Genomic DNA, 17,925 nt, shown 5'->3' with positions numbered 1-17,925 from the left:
ACCGTAGGGGCTAGAGCGGTCATTCTTACACCGTTTTGTTCAGAAGAGATGGGGGAATCTTCAAGTGTTGACAATTTATCATTAAAATATGAATTTTTAGAGATATATGACATGGATGACTTGTTGACTTAGAAGCCACGAATTCCCCAATATGCAAATTTGAATGCCTCAGACCACATATATGATTGGCTGGCTGGGAAGCCGTGCAGGCCCTGATTTGTGGATTTGAATTCCTCAGCCCTCAGATATGATTGGCTGGCTTAGAAGCCACGAATTCCCCAATATGCAAATTTGAATGCCTCAGACCACATATATGATTGGCTGGCTGGGAAGCCGTGCAGGCCCTGATTTGTGGATTTGAATTCCTCAGCCCTCAGATATGATTGGCTGGCTTAGAAGCCATGAAGGCCCCAATATGCAAATTTGAATGCCTCAGGACACATATATGATTGGCTGGGAAGCCGTGCAGGCCCTGATTTGAAAATTTGAATGTCTCAGTCCTCACAGAGGATTGGCTGCCTGGGGACCTGGCAGAAATATATAGAAATACTATGATTAAGCATAAATACTACATTTAGTAGAAATACTATGTTTTAGCACAAATACTATAAAAAGCAGAAATACTATAATTTAGCAGAAATACTATATTAAGCACAAATCCTATAAAAAGCAGAAATAGTATGATTAAGCATAAACACGACATTTAGTAGAAATACTATGTTTTAGCACAAATACTATAAAAAGCAGAAATACTATAATTTAGCAGAAATACTATATTAAGCACAAATCCTATAAAAAGCAGAAATAGTATGATTAAGCATAAACACTACATTTAGTAGAAATACTATGTTTGAGCAAAAATCCTATAAAAAGCAGAAATACTATATTAGGCACAAATCCTATAAAAAGCAGAAATAGTATGATTAAGCATAAATACTACATTTAGTAGAAATACTATGTTTTAGCACAAATAGTATAAAAAGCATAAATACTGTAATTTAGCAGAAATACTATATTAGGCACAAATTCTATGAAAAGCAGAAATAGTATGATTAAGCATAAATACTACATTTAGTAGAAATACTATGTTTTAGCACAAATCCTATAAAAAGCAGAAATACTGTACTATGATTTAGTAGAAAAACTATAAATAATCAGAAATACTATATTTGGCAGAAATACTATATTTTGCACAAATCTTATAAAATAGCAGAAATAGTATGATTTAGCACAATAGTAATAAGTTAAACAGAAAAATTGGAAAAGCAAAATGGACAGCTGAAAAAATGCTGAACATGCTGAGGGTCCCTCAAATATACTTGTTAAATGAAAAAATCAGCAAAAAAATGCACAGGGAGAGAGAAGTAAGTTTCTAGGTCAGCCTGGGAGCTGCTGAATTTGAATCCACCAATCAGAGAGCCTGTGTACTTTTTCCCGCCAAAACAGGTGCATCTATTTACACACGCAGCACAGAGAGGCACAGGATTATTGCAGCCTATTTCTCATAATGACGACTCCCCTCAAACAAATGACCATAATTTCCTAACCGTAGGGGCTAGAGCGGTCATTCTTACACCGTTTTGTTCAGAAGAGATGGGGGAATCTTCCAGTGTTGACAATTTATCATTAAAATGTGAATTATTAAAGATATTTGACTTCTAATGCACCATAACTGAGTAGAGCGAAGCAAAAACTGGCTTGACTTGCCCTCAAACAACGCTTTGTAACTCGAAATCTATTTGGAGTATCGATATCATTCTTTCACCGTAAGAGACAGCAGGCTTTGGTGAACAGTCATGGAAATTTTCAGGTCTCTGTGGAAATCCAACAAAAAGTTATGACGAGAGAAAAAAGTGGTTCATTTCCAGGGTTTGAAATTTGAAGAAATCTGAGCGACGGACGAATTTCCTACCCTCAAACAAGTCCAACTCATTTCAGAACAGTAATACGTGAGAAAGAAATTCTTGAATTGTGAGCGTCACGAGTGTCTGAAGATATACCGGGACAAGCCTCATGTCTTAACTTTGCTTCGTTAAGGAGATATGACGATTCGAATATGCCTCTCATTACAGAAATGCAGCGGTGATTTTGAACAAACTCTCCATTGACTTTATATGGAGAGTTTTCCGACATTGTGTTGGTCTGAGGAGATTTGCGAAAGTTCTATGAATACCACAACAATGATAGTGACATTTTCGGAAACCCAGCAAAAATACCTATGTTTTGATGTATAATTTGTGGAAGTTGAGTGAAGATTGAGCAAGTAGCAAGAAGTTGTTCGGACATGAAGAGAAGACTGCAAAACCTTCAGTGGCACACTGGAAGCCAAGTGCATAGCAACCATAACAACGCATGTATTTTGTGAAAAATCACAATTTTGCAACTGAAAACTTTAAGAGGCATAAAGGTAAAACGGTAAAAGATTTGAAAAAGCTGAATCATACCTGAATAGCCCAATAATTTGAGAACATTTTAAAGTTTGAATGGTTGTTCTACGTGAAAATATGAGGAAGTAGTTAAGTTTCAGAAACAAGCAAATTTTAGCAAAATTGCAGAAGTTTCCCATTCATTTCAATGGGACAAATTAAGCTTAATATTTTAAAAAGTATAATAGTGAAAAATACCAAAAGACATAGCAGGAATTAGCAGAAATAGCAGAATATTTTAAAATTTGAACGGTGAAAATCGGCTGAAAATTGTGGAAGTAGTTAAGTGCCAAAAAGTGTACGGAAGTCCCAAGAGGAACTCAATAGTGTGGATGCTTAAAGCATCCACACAATAATAATAATAAAGAATAAAGAGAAACAGGAACTCAATAGTGTGGATGCTTAAAGCATCCACACAATAAGTCAGATGTCCTCTGCTCTCAGTGATCTGTAGTTTGGTTGATGAACAAATCCATGTCCATGTAGTGGACGTCCCCCTCAGTGAGAGAGGCAGATATGAGCTGAAACACAGGAATCAAACCAGGGACGCTGCTGTTATGGAGCTGAACTGGAACCATTCAGACACTGAGGCCCTCTGAACACATTTTAATTACAGCTGTGCAGAGACACACTGATGACTGACTGGAACACTATGATTCACATTTTATATTAACACCATCCTCACACATGGTTTATATTTGGCCACTAGAGGGAGATGTTGGACTTTAAACACTAACATGGATACAAGCAGATCAGCACAATCACTACAGCTGAGTTTTATATGTGTTTAATGATTACAGAAGGCCTTTTATGTTTGCACAAGTATGTGATTAGCACAATTATGAAAGGAAACGTTGTCTGCTGGAACACCTGTTCTTCTGTTCAAGTTTTCTTTGTCAAATTTATCTTAAATTGACGAGTATCGTTTACAGCAGGGGTACATAACTCCAGGCCTCGACAGCCAGTGTCCTGCAGGTTTTAGATATCACCCTGGGACCACACACCTGAATCCAATGATTAGTTCATTGCCAGGCCTCTCGAGAACTGTAAGACATGTTGAGGAGGTAATTTAGCCATTAAGCCCATTGTGTTGGATCAAGGACACATGTAAAACCTGCTGGACATCAGCCCTTGAGGCCTGGAGTTGGCCACCCCTGGTTTACACCTACACATTTTTATATTACTTTTTCTAGTATTTTTCTAAACATATATTATTATCAACAGCTGGAGCTAAAAATATATAATATATAAAATAAAAAATACACTCAACTGCATCATCACTATTTACCTTAAACTGTTTGAAAGGAGATCAACACAATGTCTTTATGACTCTTGATGAGAATGATGACCTTCCTGAAGAACATCTCTTCCTTTTAGCCAGACCTTCCCAAAGTGTGTTGATGTTAATGGCCAGAGGGAGTGTTCGCCCAGGGCGCCAAACAGGCTAGGACCGCCACTGGGCTCGCCCCCTAACTAACATAAACAGATACTAGAATGTTTTCCTGTTTTATTTTTCCAATGTGTGCCTTATTTCTTCTATCCTCCTACCTATGGCACAGAAATCAATCTCAATGCCGTCTTTGTAAAACCAAAAGCTAAACAAATAAAATAAGAACGCAGGCAAAACAGAAATATCTTATTTAAATTTATTTGGCTGTTAGGTGCAACAGGGTATGTACTGGTTAAGGTAACCTGGCTCCTTCACTTAGATCCAGTCAAACTCTGAGGTCATGTTGTGAGCTGCTAACTTCCGGGTCATCTGCATCGTATCACACTGTACATCTTTCGTTTTAAAGTTAACAGAAACATTTTTAATTGTCTAATTATATGAGTTCTAGATGTAATATTTAAAATAATATAGGTCTGGTCTCTGGTCAGATGGGCGCCAACTAAATGCTGAACGCATAACCTGGCCCAGTTTACACTCCAAATACCCTCTCAACTCTGTTTTTTATATGAAAACTTGAAGGCTTGTATATCTTTTAGAGTTTATGTTTATTATGTGGGTAAAAACAGAATATGACATGGTCATGGTGATTGGACACATCACCAGTTTCACGAAGTCAGAAAGCCTCTGATTAAAATAATACTACTAATAATTACAGCCACAGAAAATGTAAAGAAAAACAGCCCACATCCATTAAGGACTAACATATGTGAAACTTTCTCAGTGAACAAATTAGCATAAAAAATTCTATAGAAATAAAGCAGAAATATATGAAAAGCTTTTGGAATATTTAAAATGAAGTAACAGTTGGACAGTAACAGACTGAAGAGTCTCCTTCATGGAAGGTAAAGTTCAATGAAGCCTGTGCTTCCCACTGCATGAATCGTTCCAGGTCAAAGGAAGGAAATGTCGGACTCTGCAGCTACAATGAAATGTGTTGGTTTCATTTTAATGTAATTACATTTAAAAATTGGTCAAAAAAGTAACATTTGATCAATGGATTCTTAATGCTTTCAGACAGATATTAACTGTCTATAATGCAATGAACTTTTTCCTTTCTTCAGATGTAAAATGTAAATCCAAACTAAAATCTGGACGTGTCTGACAGGTACCTGATAGATGTTTAGTGTTATAGATTTCTGTCTTTCAACATGTTCAGTGACAAGACTGAAAATAAAAGCACAAGAATCACAGTTAAGCTGACATTTCAAACAGGCTGAAATTCAACAGGAGGCTGGTATGAATCCTGACTCTGTTGTTGTTCATGTTTTCTGTAGATCAAGAATCCAACAACAGCAGCAACAAGAAGCACAGCAGAAAGAATCAGACCGACAATCAGACCGACAATCAGTCCAACAGATCCATCCTCCTTCCCTCCATCCTCCTTCCCTCCATCCTCCTTCCCTCCATCCTCTGTGTCTCCTCCTGTCTGACCTGCAGGTGAGAAACAGGTGTGAGGTGTCAGCTGTCAGGTAGGTGATGAGTGAAGAACAGAACAGAATCCATTTCCTCTTCAAACTGCTGTCAGACATTATCTACTGCACTCTGATCACATCACTCAGACCAGCTGCTTTCTACAAAGTCTCATCAACAACATCTTTAGAAACAAACATCAACAACCAGGAAGCAGCTTCACCTCTGATCACACACACACTCAACTCTACTCACTCACCTGGAGGAACGACTCTCAGTGTGATGATGCTGATGGGCTCATTATCTAAAACACCTCTCTTCCCGCGCTTTGCTTCTCTTTGGACGACACGACACTCGTATGTTCCAGTGTCATTAACTGTCACATTCTTCAGAATCAGAGACACGTCTCCATCCTTCATCTGTCTGTCCTGCAGATCCACCCGGTTCTTAAAAGATGGATGCTGTTCATCTGGATTGAGCCTCTTATCCCGAAACAGAAGCACATATTCTTCCTCCAGGTCAGCTCTGCTCCACTCCACAATAATAACGACGTTGTTGTTTGGAGCTCGACATGGCAGAGTGACGTTCTTCTGTCCAGATTTAGCTGGGATGATTTTCTGATCTGAAAGAGGAGAAAAGAAGTAAAAAGTTAAAAAAAAAAAAACAAACAAAAACCCACACATAGCTGAGAGGGTAAAGGTTAAAGTACAACTGTTCACTTGTACAGTTAATGAGGGTGACGGACACTTGTGTCAAACCTCATTTTTCACATTTTTTTTGACACTGCTTTTAAATTATGTTTTAAAGGAAGGTTGTTTCACTTTGTTATCTGCAATAAATAAGGAGCTAATTCTGAACATTAACTGTTGTAATAAATGTTTGGTACACTGGGGTTCTCAAAAATGATTTAAACAGAAGATCACAAAGACTTCCACAGAACAACAACATGTGGTGGTAATAAGTGAACATAATGTGTGAGAGAAAGCAGCCTCTTATCATAAGACACTGTGAGTCTCTGCATGCTGCCTTTATGTAGCTACAGCTGTTTGTATACACTGAACTAAAAGCTTTGTAGCTGCATACTGACTCCTGACACTACAACACATCACACTGACACACACAAAGTGTCATTTATGTGTCCATCTGATAAAGGTTTCTGTTGGGACAGCAGGGGGAGACAGGTTTTGACTCAGATGCCCTCCAGTGTAGTCCACCAAAATCCTGACTGTGCATTAGTGGAAGTGGATGACACAGGAATCTGTGACTGCAGAGACATTTTCATTGTTCTTCACACTCGTTTTCACTTCAGCTCTTTTTATGTTAGTTCTGCTCTCTTCTCTCCGGCTGGCTGACGAACCAACAACAACACGAGCAGGAACGAACCACAGACCGGTTGTATCACATACTTTGCACATCTGACAGCAGAGCTCTCTGCATGCAGACAGTCCCTGAACAGTGGCTGCACCGCCTCTGCTGGACTGTAAACTCCTCTTTACACATATTCTTCTCGCAGAGAGAGTGGATGGAGTTTGTGTTAACATCACACAGACTCCTCCCAGCCTCATGCTGCAGTAGGTAGAAGTACAGGTCACAGCTGTAGCTGTAGTTGGTACCTAGAGTGGCACCTACAGATGCCACTATTATTTGCTGCAGCAGTTGCCTCTATTTGGAGGTGATGCCACGATTTGCTGAGCAGAAAGTCGTGCTATGTGATTAAGCGTTTTTCAGGAAACTGCTGTAAGGGACAGGCTTAGGGCGTCGGGGGGTTCCCCGGAGGCATCTTCCTTGGGGGGCTCAACCCGGGGTAGCGGTCACGTCCGGTTGAGGGCTCTGTTGGCTCTCGGGTGACTGTTTCCTCGCGGCTGCGTGCAGCGGGGCTAGGGGAGGGTCTGTGCTGACGGACGTGGGTTACTGACCTGGCAACCTGGCTGCCCCTGGGTGGGTCCGGGATGGGCGTGAGGTTCTGGGGGTGCTCCGTCTCTGGGCGGGGGCCCGGGCCGGGCCTCGGGGGCTCGGGTCCTGGTTGGTGTGTTGCCGGGGTTGTGGGCGGGTGGGTGCATGGGGGCCCGGCCCTGGAGCAGGGTGCCGCCGGTGCATCGAGCCGCCTGGGGGGCTCTTCAACTGGTGGGGGGGATGGTCACATCTGGCAGGAGCTTTCTTCTCTCAGGAACTCTCTGCAGGAGGGGGAGATACAGGAGAGGTGGAGGAAGATCTCAGCCTGGGCGTTTACCGTCTTATGTAGTCTGGAAGATGTGTGGTTGGTGGGGTGGGTGCAGTTTTCTCTGTGGTGGGGTTGGGTGGACTGTCCAGGGCTCTGTGGAGCCGGGGGGCGCTACTGCACTGGGCCCCGGTCTGATGGGCCTGGGCCCCCCTTCCCTGGCGGGTCGCGGAGGGTGGGAGTGCCTACTGGGGTCAGCGGGGGAGCTGGCCCCAGGGAGGGGTTACCTGCCCCTCCCTTCCTTCCCTCCCCATCTCCAGCTGCCTCCCTCTTCCCGCTCCTCCACAACCACCCACACATGCAGGGCCTTGGAGTGGGGGTATGTCACCAGGGTGCAGAGGAGGCTACCCCCCCCCCCCTGTCCCCTTCTGGCTGCCTCTGCCTCAATTTTATCCCACATCTTAGACATTCACATTATTCACACTCTCATTACACATACATATAGGATCTTGGGGGTGGGCACAATCACGGAGTCCAAATCACCATCAGGGTGTATACCTCACCCCTGACGTCGTTGCCCACCTCTCAATTTTAAATACACTTAGTCATTGAGGGTTAGCAGGAGGGACTATGCACTTACCTGCTGCTCCTTGGCAGGTAGCTCCATGCCCTCCTGGGTTTTAATTGCACCTTAGAACACATATGCATCAACACTACAATGAGCGGGTGGAGGGAGGTTTGGAGTCTTCTCCCACCCCCATTCTCTGCGGCCTGCTGGAGCGGGAGGGCTAGTAGGAGGAGTTGGCCGTCCGGCTGCGGTCTGGGGTGTGGGGCCTCCCTGCTGCTGCGGAGTCGGGGTGGTCTGCCTCTCCCCACCGCAGGGAAAAGGGTAACACCACCTGGGTCTGGGTGCAATTCCCCCCTCCAGGGGCAAGGGTACCTAGACCCGGATTGTAGAGTACGCTTGGGGAGTGTGATTGTGTGTACAGCGTCTCTTTATGTCTGTCTCCACGTTGGTTGAGTGTGGAGTGAGTGCATATGAGAGCATGAGGGTGGGAATGGATGTTTGTGTCTGTGTGTGCCTGTATGTCTGTGTCTATATGTCAGGTTGGGTATCAGACGCCACCTCTCTGGGGACACCTCAGGCCCTCCAAGGTTTGGAGGCCTATCTCCACCCACCACCACTTCCCCTGCCGGTGGCGGACTCCCTCAGGTGTCGGTGTGTTGGTGGTTCTTTGTGTCTGGGGGTGGGCGTCCGGGTACACACCGGCTCACTCCTTGGCGGCCGCTTGTCGGGGCCTGGGGCCTGGGGCTCGCTCAGGCCCCCTTTGGAGGTGGGGTGCCCCCGGCCTCTCGGCCTAGGGCTCGGTCACTCAGGCGCAGCTGGGGGCCGGCGGAGCTCACGGGCGCGTCACTGCAACCCCCCCTGGCTTCTGCTCCGCGGCTGCTGAGTGAGCCCTCATCTGGGACTCTCCTCAGCTCTTACTGGAACAGTGGCGCGGCTGCCCCTCTGTTGGTCTTCCATGGTCTTTTGTGTTCTGGGGGCCTCTGGATGTCTGGAGTTTTGATCTCCTCCATACCCGCTTCACACCCTGGAGGACGGGGCTGAGGCCCCCCCACACTCCCTAGCAGATCATTACATGGAGAAACCTTTGGAATGCAAGCATGCTGATCCACACAGGTATGCACACATGGGTATTCACAGACGCGGACTAAAGCTTTCTTGGTTGCTGCCTCAAAGCACACTGTGCGCTGTCTATCTTGTGTGCTGCACAATATTGTTTATTACTTAGTAAAAGAAAAAAAAAAAAAAAAAAAAAAAAAAAAAAAAAAAAAAAAAAAAAGGAAACTGCTGTAAGGTTGGGGTTTTTTTTTTACTTCTCTTTTTGTCCAGCAAAATCAGAATGTCAACACTGCAATTAACTTTAAAAATGCCTCGTGCCCCTCACAACTTAAGAAGCACCCAGGACAAGTCAGTGCAATCATTTATTAATCTACTGATCTGTGTCTGTGATCGTGAACATGTTTCATGAAAATTTAAATTAATATACACACAGCAGGAAATATTTCTGCTTTACCTGCATTGTTTTGTTTTTTCTGGACAGATAAATATGTGTTTATTCTGTTTCTAACTGGAAAGCTTTTGCATCCTTTGAAGTATTTAGTAAAGGAGTGTGCTGGATATCTTCCATTTTTTAGGAAGGTACAGCCTCTCCATTCAAAACTATTCTACATCCATGCATGTACATGTTCCTGTGTGCCATGTCTAATTGTTTAAGAAAGAACAAAACCTGATCATCTAAACAAGTTTGTTCTTTTAAGTTTCTGTTTGTCTTCAGTTCTCTTGCAATAAATAAGTTTTAGTTGAGACTAAATAACTAAATAAATAATAGCACACAGATTACATGAAATATAACTGTTATACTTTTACTTGAAAAATACATGAATGACATTTCATTATCAAAACTGATTTTTGGCTCTGTGCAACGTTATCTGCTACACCAAGGTTTACATATGACACTATTTCCTTTAGGATTCATAATGTTTTCTGATTCTTTCCAGTCAGAGACGATCAGTATCACAACAGTGATTATCAGCTTTCTTTGCTAACCCTTTCCGCTTCAGCCTCAGTGTGCGCTCACAAAAAGTGTCTGGTTCACGTTTCATTCTTCTTTCTTAGAAACTATTGACCATCACTTTCTCCAACCAGAGACATCAATATAACGATCAAAAGTGTTATTATTACTGTTATTATTATTATTTACTCGTGAGAACAAGATATAGTTTATGCTGCTACTGTCTGACTCTTAAGGATATTATTAAGGTAAACACATTAATTCATATTCCTTCAGCAGATAATCAGCGTCATACAAAGTGCTTACGCCAAAGAAAGTCATCAGAGAAAATAGAGATTTTTGTTCAGAAAGTTACCATGGCGATTAAAAGAGCCACCTTCATGAAACTAAAAACTGACTCGAGTTAACTTGCCAACTTCTTAATCTTGCTTCAGAGTCACATCCTTCTCTACAAAACATACCACACTATGTGAGTGTGCCACAGATAGTTTCTGAGTGCTGACTTGAGCTTGTGCTATCCTTTTTTTGGTACCGCAGTTGATTCTCACCTACAGGCCAGTGGACACTCTTTCAATGATGAGGATGTGCACATCCTGGAGAGGAAGGAACGCTGGTTTGACCGCGGCGCGGAGTCAAGGAGGCCATTTACGTGAAAAGGGAAAGATCATCTCTGAATCGAGGAGGGGGCCTAAGGGTACATCTGTCACCATCTTACAGCCATTCCCCAACTCTCTGTGAATGGTACTCATGGCCATTGTTCATTGGTCTGATCACTGGCTATGACAATTGCATATTAATGTTTAAGAAAGTGACCTCCCAGCCCATTGTTCATTAGTGGGCTGGTTTCTGTGATTGTACAAATGTACTGTTTATAAGGTTGGAGAAACCTGCAGTCAGCTGAGACTGAAGAACTTGGATGAGTAACGAAACGTTTCTCCCAATGAAAACGTTTTGGGATTGTAATTTCACTGTGGAACTTTTCTAGCATTGATACTTATGGAATAACCGACTATTGCCACAGGGCGACAAACTAGCATGGGACGTTCATGGAGTCCATGGGTGAGGCCTCCACCGTAGCTCGGGAGCAAAACAAATTCTGTTTTCCTTTCTTTACCGACAACTGCTAATTAACAGTGGTTAGCTCAGGGCTGCTGCCATCCCAGATTTAAGATTAAGATTACAAATTTTAAACTTTCACTAATGTTTACAAGCACTGCCGCCATCTTGGATTGTGAACTCGGGCTTCTTTCACTTTCTAAAGTTGAACGTAATCGTGAAATTTCCCACAGAAAAATTAAACACGATTACAAACATCATTCCTTCTGTTTATCTCTGTGGGGGGGTTCTTTAGTTTCAAAAGTTAAATCTCACCTGCTGAGACAAACACGAAGACGCCGACCAACAGCGAAATGGAGCAAAGCGGAGCATATGTTGGAGGAGCCATTTCCGTATTTAGCTAATGTGGGTTCTCCAGGTAATGAAGTCATGTGACTTACCTTATTTTAAGGCACGTGACTCAGGTACGACCCAATAAAAAGTACAAGCGCTAAGACCCAAGTAACACAGTGGTCCGCTAACAACCAGCTAACCACGGATCATGAGGCAAAAATCCCCACAGGTTCTGAGGAGCTCCTGCAGGTTGATGGCAGTAACGGGGGAATGTCTGCTACAGTGGGAGTCACACTGGCTGTTCAGCGACCCCCTGGCAATCACCTGTTGCTAGGGAAAAATTCCCTAGTAACAATTTTCCGACAGGATGACAAAATTCTCCCTAATTATTTTGGTTGCTAGCATACTGCTGCAGCTGTATTTGAACGGAAGTGATGGATTTGTGGACAAACACTACGCACTTACTCCCCGATCTGTAACGAACGTTAAAAATGACAGGAGGAGAAAACAGTGTTTCCTGTAAAAAGTAAAAGTTGGACTTACTTAAACACATTACATTGTGTAGCGCTGAGGCACAACATTTACTTTGACAAACCGTGTTAATCCTTTGGTTTGTGGGTCACTTTTTTAGAATTTCATTAAATCCATTAATAAACGAAAAATCACTACTGACAAATTTGCCCCAAGAGGATTTCTAAAGTAGTTCTTATCAAAGCGATTTAGGTTAAAGTGGTTATTTAGTTATTAACTTGATGCTGACAAACTTCAGTCAGACAGGTTTGATTGAAAGTCAGAGACACTTGTATATTTCTGTTTGGGAAGTGCAGATGGATGTAAGCAATATTTTGGAACATGTTACCATAATAACAGTATAGTAGTATATTATAGTAAACGAGTAATGTAATGGGTTTAAACTTTGCTTTTTGTTGCACTGTTTTATTTTGTGTTCTAAGTAGGATTGGGATTTGTGTTAGTGTGTGGGACTGTAGCCTCATGTTTATTTTAACTGGTAATTATATGAAAATGCGTTTCAGGTCACATGACAGAGTAACACCTATCTTAAAAATTGTATAATAAATCAGTTTCTCCAGTGAGTAATTAAGTAACATTACTGCATTACTGTCCCCACTAATGGAGACTCTGAAAAGAATAAGCAGAAGAGAATGGACTGATGGATGGATGGACTGATGGATGGATGCCCTCTTATTGGGCATTTGAAACAGAGCAGTATATTTCCACCTGTCTCCACATATGAACATGTACTTAGCACACACAGTAGCACTAACAACTCCAGATCTATAAGTTTGCCTGCTGCTTTAAAAAGTAAACTGGAGATTTCCAGCTGACCCGCCTTAGCAGCTATAAATTTCCTGGTAATTAAAAATTACTAAGAAACTTTGGAAGTCACACTGCGCTATAATTAACAAATGTGATGGCATCGGCCACACATGGGTAAAATCGTTCATTCACTTCATTAGTGTGGTTTACAGTTATTTCACTAATATAATTCAGTAATGTCTGTACGTAACTCTAACAGTGATATTATGAAGCACAGCTATAATAGCATTGTGTGATTTTTCTAAAAATGTTTCCGTTATATGTATATAGATAGGTGGCTGTTTCCTGTCTGAGCAAAAGGCGTGGCCAAGGGCTGAGGACTTTGAAAACACAATGCCTGCTCAGCAGCACCAATAAAGTGCTTGTCATAAACTCTTTTTATTTTTCTTCTTTTTTAAGGTTTAGTTGTGTTTTGTTGTGCTTGTTTTGTATTGGAGTTTGTTTTTTTTGTTTATTGTGTGTAAATGGTTTGGGCAAACTACTATAAAGGTTATCCTGCTGTCTCTTTGTATTTAGGTTTTTGAGTGAAGTTGCATCTACTTTGTTTGGTTACATATTGATGGAGGCAGATGTGATGAGCCTAAAGGGAATAGCTGTAAGCTCACTTTTACAGTAATGCAAATACAATTTTGAGGATGATGTTTTGTTTGGTGTTAATGTCACTGAATCTAAAGAAAATTATTTGTTTATTTTACTCTTGGAAACCACCTCCAGGTGACAAACCTACTGAACAGCCCATTCGTTGCTCGGTGTGGGGAAAAGAATCAGATTTCCCAATAATTTCATGGTGGGGTTTGGTTTGTGGTCTGGCTACAGAGCAAAGGTGCAGCCGGTTCTGGACATGGTTTTAGAGTAGGTTGGTTTTACACCTTCACTATTTTAGTATCTGCCAGAGAAGAGAGAGTGGTAAATCACATTACTGCAAGCTAACCAGTTTATCCTGCACTAAACTGCACTAAACTGAGTTTTGATGCAACCTTTAACCATTTATCAAATGTACAGACTCAATATCTGGTTTAAAAACAGGGACTTACATGTAGGGTAAAAATTTCCAGTTTATCAAATCCCACTGAGCAGTCCTTACCTTTAAATCTAAGCGCTCTTCTTCCTCTCCCATCCTGTCTGTCTTATCTCTCTCCATCTCTGAGTGGAGTTTCCTCTGTCTTTTCTCTCCCTGTGAAATACAGCAGCACAAACAGTTTGTGTGTTTGCTGATGTTTGTTGAGCTGATTGAAACACTGCATTTGAAATAACTTAACAAAACATTACTCCCTTTATGCTCCTCTTTTGTAGTGTTAGATAGATGTGGCTACATGCAGCAACCACAAATTAAAGACGCCTGCACCAAACAAAACAGAACAAAAACCCACCAACCCACTTTAATCCCTGACACACATGATTTTGCCTCTTTTACATCCTTTTATGTGACATCCCCAGGTGATTAATACATGAATAGGATTGCCTTTCCTGTGTTACTGTTTAGGCTCAGATAGGTTTGATTTTTGAAATAATGAGTCTCTTCTGAAACTATTAGGAATACAGATATTTGTTTCAAAATATAGGGAGTAGAAGTAAAAAGTTGTTGAAAAATGAATGCTCAAGTAAAGTACAGATACCTGAAAATTCAAAGTACAGGAACAAAATATTTGTACTTTCTACTTCCTACCTCTGAAAGTAATTGAGTAAAAGCTTAACCACTAAATGCTTTACGTGTTTTCGACATGACATTCATCTGTAACCAGTAAAGTGAAGATTTAATCCTGGTTCAGCTGGATTTACAGATTCATTAACGATCTGGTAATCCATCTGAAGCTCACGGACTTCACTCGACCTGCCAGGTGACCTCTCAAATGTAATTTTAAACACTTACTGTTGTTGTGAGAAATCTCTGAAACCCTCAAACACTGTTCTGATCATCAGCATGGAAATGGAAATATTATCCACTGAGAGCAAATAGACGAAATAAAGAAAAAAGTGACCAAACAAGGATAGTGACCTTGGTTTGGTCACTGGCTGCACTACAAAGCCACAAACAACAATCAAACCCGTACCTCCCTGTCAGCTGTTTTCTATGACACACCTTAGACAAGTTTGACTTCATAGCATCACCTTAGCAACCACATTCCCTGACTTCTTAAGTGATTGGCTCAGAACCTGCACATTTGACAAGCAAATACCACAAACATACCTAAAGTAGCAGAGATTTGACAGTGACAGGAAGTGAATTTGTTTTTCAAACACAGGAGTAATGTGCTGACTTTCCCATCAACTCTGTCCGTGGATTTAGATGAACTTGGTCTAATAGCAGTAGAAATTATGTATGAATGCTATAATCATAAGTTAATAATAATAATGATAAAAGTAAAATAAGTTCATGTTTTAATATTAACCATACACAACATAGGAAAGACATCTGTCACAAAGCAGAGCAGCAGAAAGTAACAACTTTTTCCTTTTATACCTTCATCTGTGCAAAGTCTCATTACGAAGCAGCTGATGTTTTTTTGTACTACAAATACTACAAATATTTTCAGAGAATCAGTCCTGAAGCAGTGGGGGTTCAAATGTGTTGCCTTATTTTTTCAGTATTTTAATTCATCATAAGCACAAGTCCATTATAAATCCACATAGAAGGGTTTCTGTTAAAAGCTGAAATTAAACTATTTTTAATAACTGCAAGTCCAAGAATGATGGATTTCAACTTTTTAAGGCTCATGTGACCATGTGTGATAGCTGGATGCTCAAAACTAGTTTTAATACTGTCATGGTCCTGGGCCATGTGGGCCCAGTATTCTTAGTTTCTTGTATTTTTGTATTTCGTTCCTTATTTAGGTCATGTTTCCTGAGTTGTCCTGTTATGTTGTTCCTTATTTGACTTCCCCTTGTGACTTTTATCCCCTGTGTACCCCTCTATGTATCTGTGAGCCCTCATCTCCCCTCCTTGTGTTTCATTCCATGTTTCCCCAGCCCACTATGCCCGTGCTCTCTCTCTCCTCCTGTTTGCACCTCTGTGTACTTCCTGTTTTACTTTGACAGTCTCCCGTCAGTGTTGTTTACTCCTGCCATGTCTTATGTTTATCTGTGTCAGCTGTGTTCCCATGTGTGGCCACTTCCCCTGATCATCCCTCTTGTGTATTTAGTCTCTGTGTTTCATGTAGTCTGTGTCGCGTCGTCTGTGTTCCCATGCCCGGTCTGTTGTCTTCCCAGCCATAGCCTCACCATAGTTTGTTCCCAGTTCAGGTTTGTTTAAGTTACTGCTCTTGTGCCGCCCTCATTCTTGTTTGTTTCTGTTATGATCATCAGCCACAATTAAAAGCTCGCTTTCTGTTAAGCTCACTCCCGTCTGCTCACTTGTGTACGCACCTGGGTCCATTACACACACCTCCGCACGGCCTGTCTCTGCAGACTGTGACAAATACATGAAAGCGCCCATTTTTAGCTTAATTTCATTAACAGTTGGATCTCTGTTTCCAAGTATTCTGAATACTGACATTTCCTCTAAAAAGATCTGAAGCAATCTATGAAAACAGTTTTGTGGTTGTGGTGAAGTGAGTCACATGAAGAGTGTCACATTTCATTAAGGTCAGATCATGACAGTGATTATCAGCTTTCTTTAGTAACCCTTTCTGCTTAATCCTCAGTGTGCGCTCAATAACCTTATAATGTGCGTCATGGTCACATCCCTGTCTACAAATACATACTGCAGGTTGCCTTTCATGTGTTACTGTTTATGCTTAAATAGATTTGATGTTTAAAGGCTTGCAGTGATGTGAAATAATGAGCCTGTTCTGAAAATGTAAGAACTAGAAATTACAGATATTTGTTTAAAAATGTAGGAAGTAAAAGTGGAAAGTTGTCAGAAAAAAACTACATAAGTAAATGACAGATATCTGAAAATTCTACTTGCACACAGTGACAAAGTATATGTACTTCATTACTTCCCACCTCTGCGAGTACCCAAGTAAAAGCTTAAACCAGCCAACAGTAAATCAAATGCTTCACACTCACTCCACAAAACATTCATCTGTAACCAGTAAAGTGAAGCTTTAATCCTGGTTCAGATGGATTAACATGAACAATCAGTTAATCCACTGAAGCTCACAGACTTCATCAACCTGTCAGATTATCTAAAAGACTGAAAGACGTCATTTAAACACTTACTGTTGTTCTGAAGGATCTCTGAAACCCTCAAACACTCTTCTGATCATCAGGATGGGAAACTTTTCCACCGAGAGAAAACATGAAAAATAAGAATGAAAAAGAAAAAAATCTTTGAGGACAGTGACCTTGGTTTGGTCTCTGGCTGCACTAAACAGCCCAGTGAACAATCTAACCCGTATTTTCCCGTCAGCTGTTTTATACGACACACCTTAGACCTGTTTGACTTCATAGCATCACTGTTGCAACCACATTCCCTGACTTCTCAAGTGACAGGATCTGATGCTCTGTATTTGACAAATACAATAAATATACTTAAAATTTATACACAGACGAGAGGTTTAAATCTGTCTCCTCTCTTCTGATTCTTTTGACATTTTGATTCCTCATAACGGAACGTCCATGATAAAGCCACATAAAATTTTCAGGGCTGAAAATGGAATTTGAACTGAAACCAGATCAACTCCAAGTGCACGATGGGATATATATATGGGACAATATCATGTTTAGAGAAATGTTACTAATTTAATATCTATGACATAGACCAACAGAAACACACCCTGTTTGATGTTTTTTCTGATAATTCATTGGTGAAAACTAAAAAAAACGGCATTTTGGGAAAATTATGAAGACTCATATCACCATGTGAGGTAGCTGGCTGCTCAAAATTAGTTATAATGCATGACGAGTCTCATTTTGACCTTAATTCACTAACAGTTGGATCTCTGTTTCCAAGTATTCTCAGCACTGACATTTCCTCTAAAAGGATCTGAAGGAATCTCTAAAAAGTTTTGTGTTTGTGGTGAAGTGAGTCACATAAAGAGTGTCACATTTCATAAAGGTCTGCTTTTGTTATATTGTGGTCAGATGGGTTCACCAGTCAGTGTTTGTTGTTGGTACAGCTGAAATCTGGGTGTGTCATTTCATATCATGTCAAATGTCCTGCTGTAAAAGTAAATTCGTCAAGGACTAAATGGTTGAGTGAAAATTAATCAGCAGCTTCTCTGATTATAGTTTCAT

General features: G+C 41.1%; 1 long non-coding RNA gene across 1 annotated transcript; it reads right to left on the bottom strand.

The window, feature by feature from the left end:
* Positions 1 to 5,206: 5,206 nt before the first annotated feature.
* Positions 5,207 to 17,058, bottom strand: LOC308383410. Its single transcript, XR_013969137.1, has 4 exons — positions 16,909 to 17,058; positions 13,832 to 13,921; positions 5,546 to 5,908; positions 5,207 to 5,307 (listed from the first exon to the last, which is right to left on the bottom strand). It is a non-coding gene; the product is annotated as an uncharacterized lncRNA (long non-coding RNA).
* Between the last annotated feature and the right edge of the window lie 867 nt (positions 17,059 to 17,925).

This window comes from Rhamphochromis sp. 'chilingali' (assembly GCF_963969265.1).
Source record: "Rhamphochromis sp. 'chilingali' genome assembly, chromosome: 1".
Classification (NCBI taxonomy): Eukaryota; Metazoa; Chordata; class Actinopteri; order Cichliformes; family Cichlidae; genus Rhamphochromis; species Rhamphochromis sp. 'chilingali'.
This window is presented reverse-complemented; position numbering and strand designations above follow the sequence as displayed.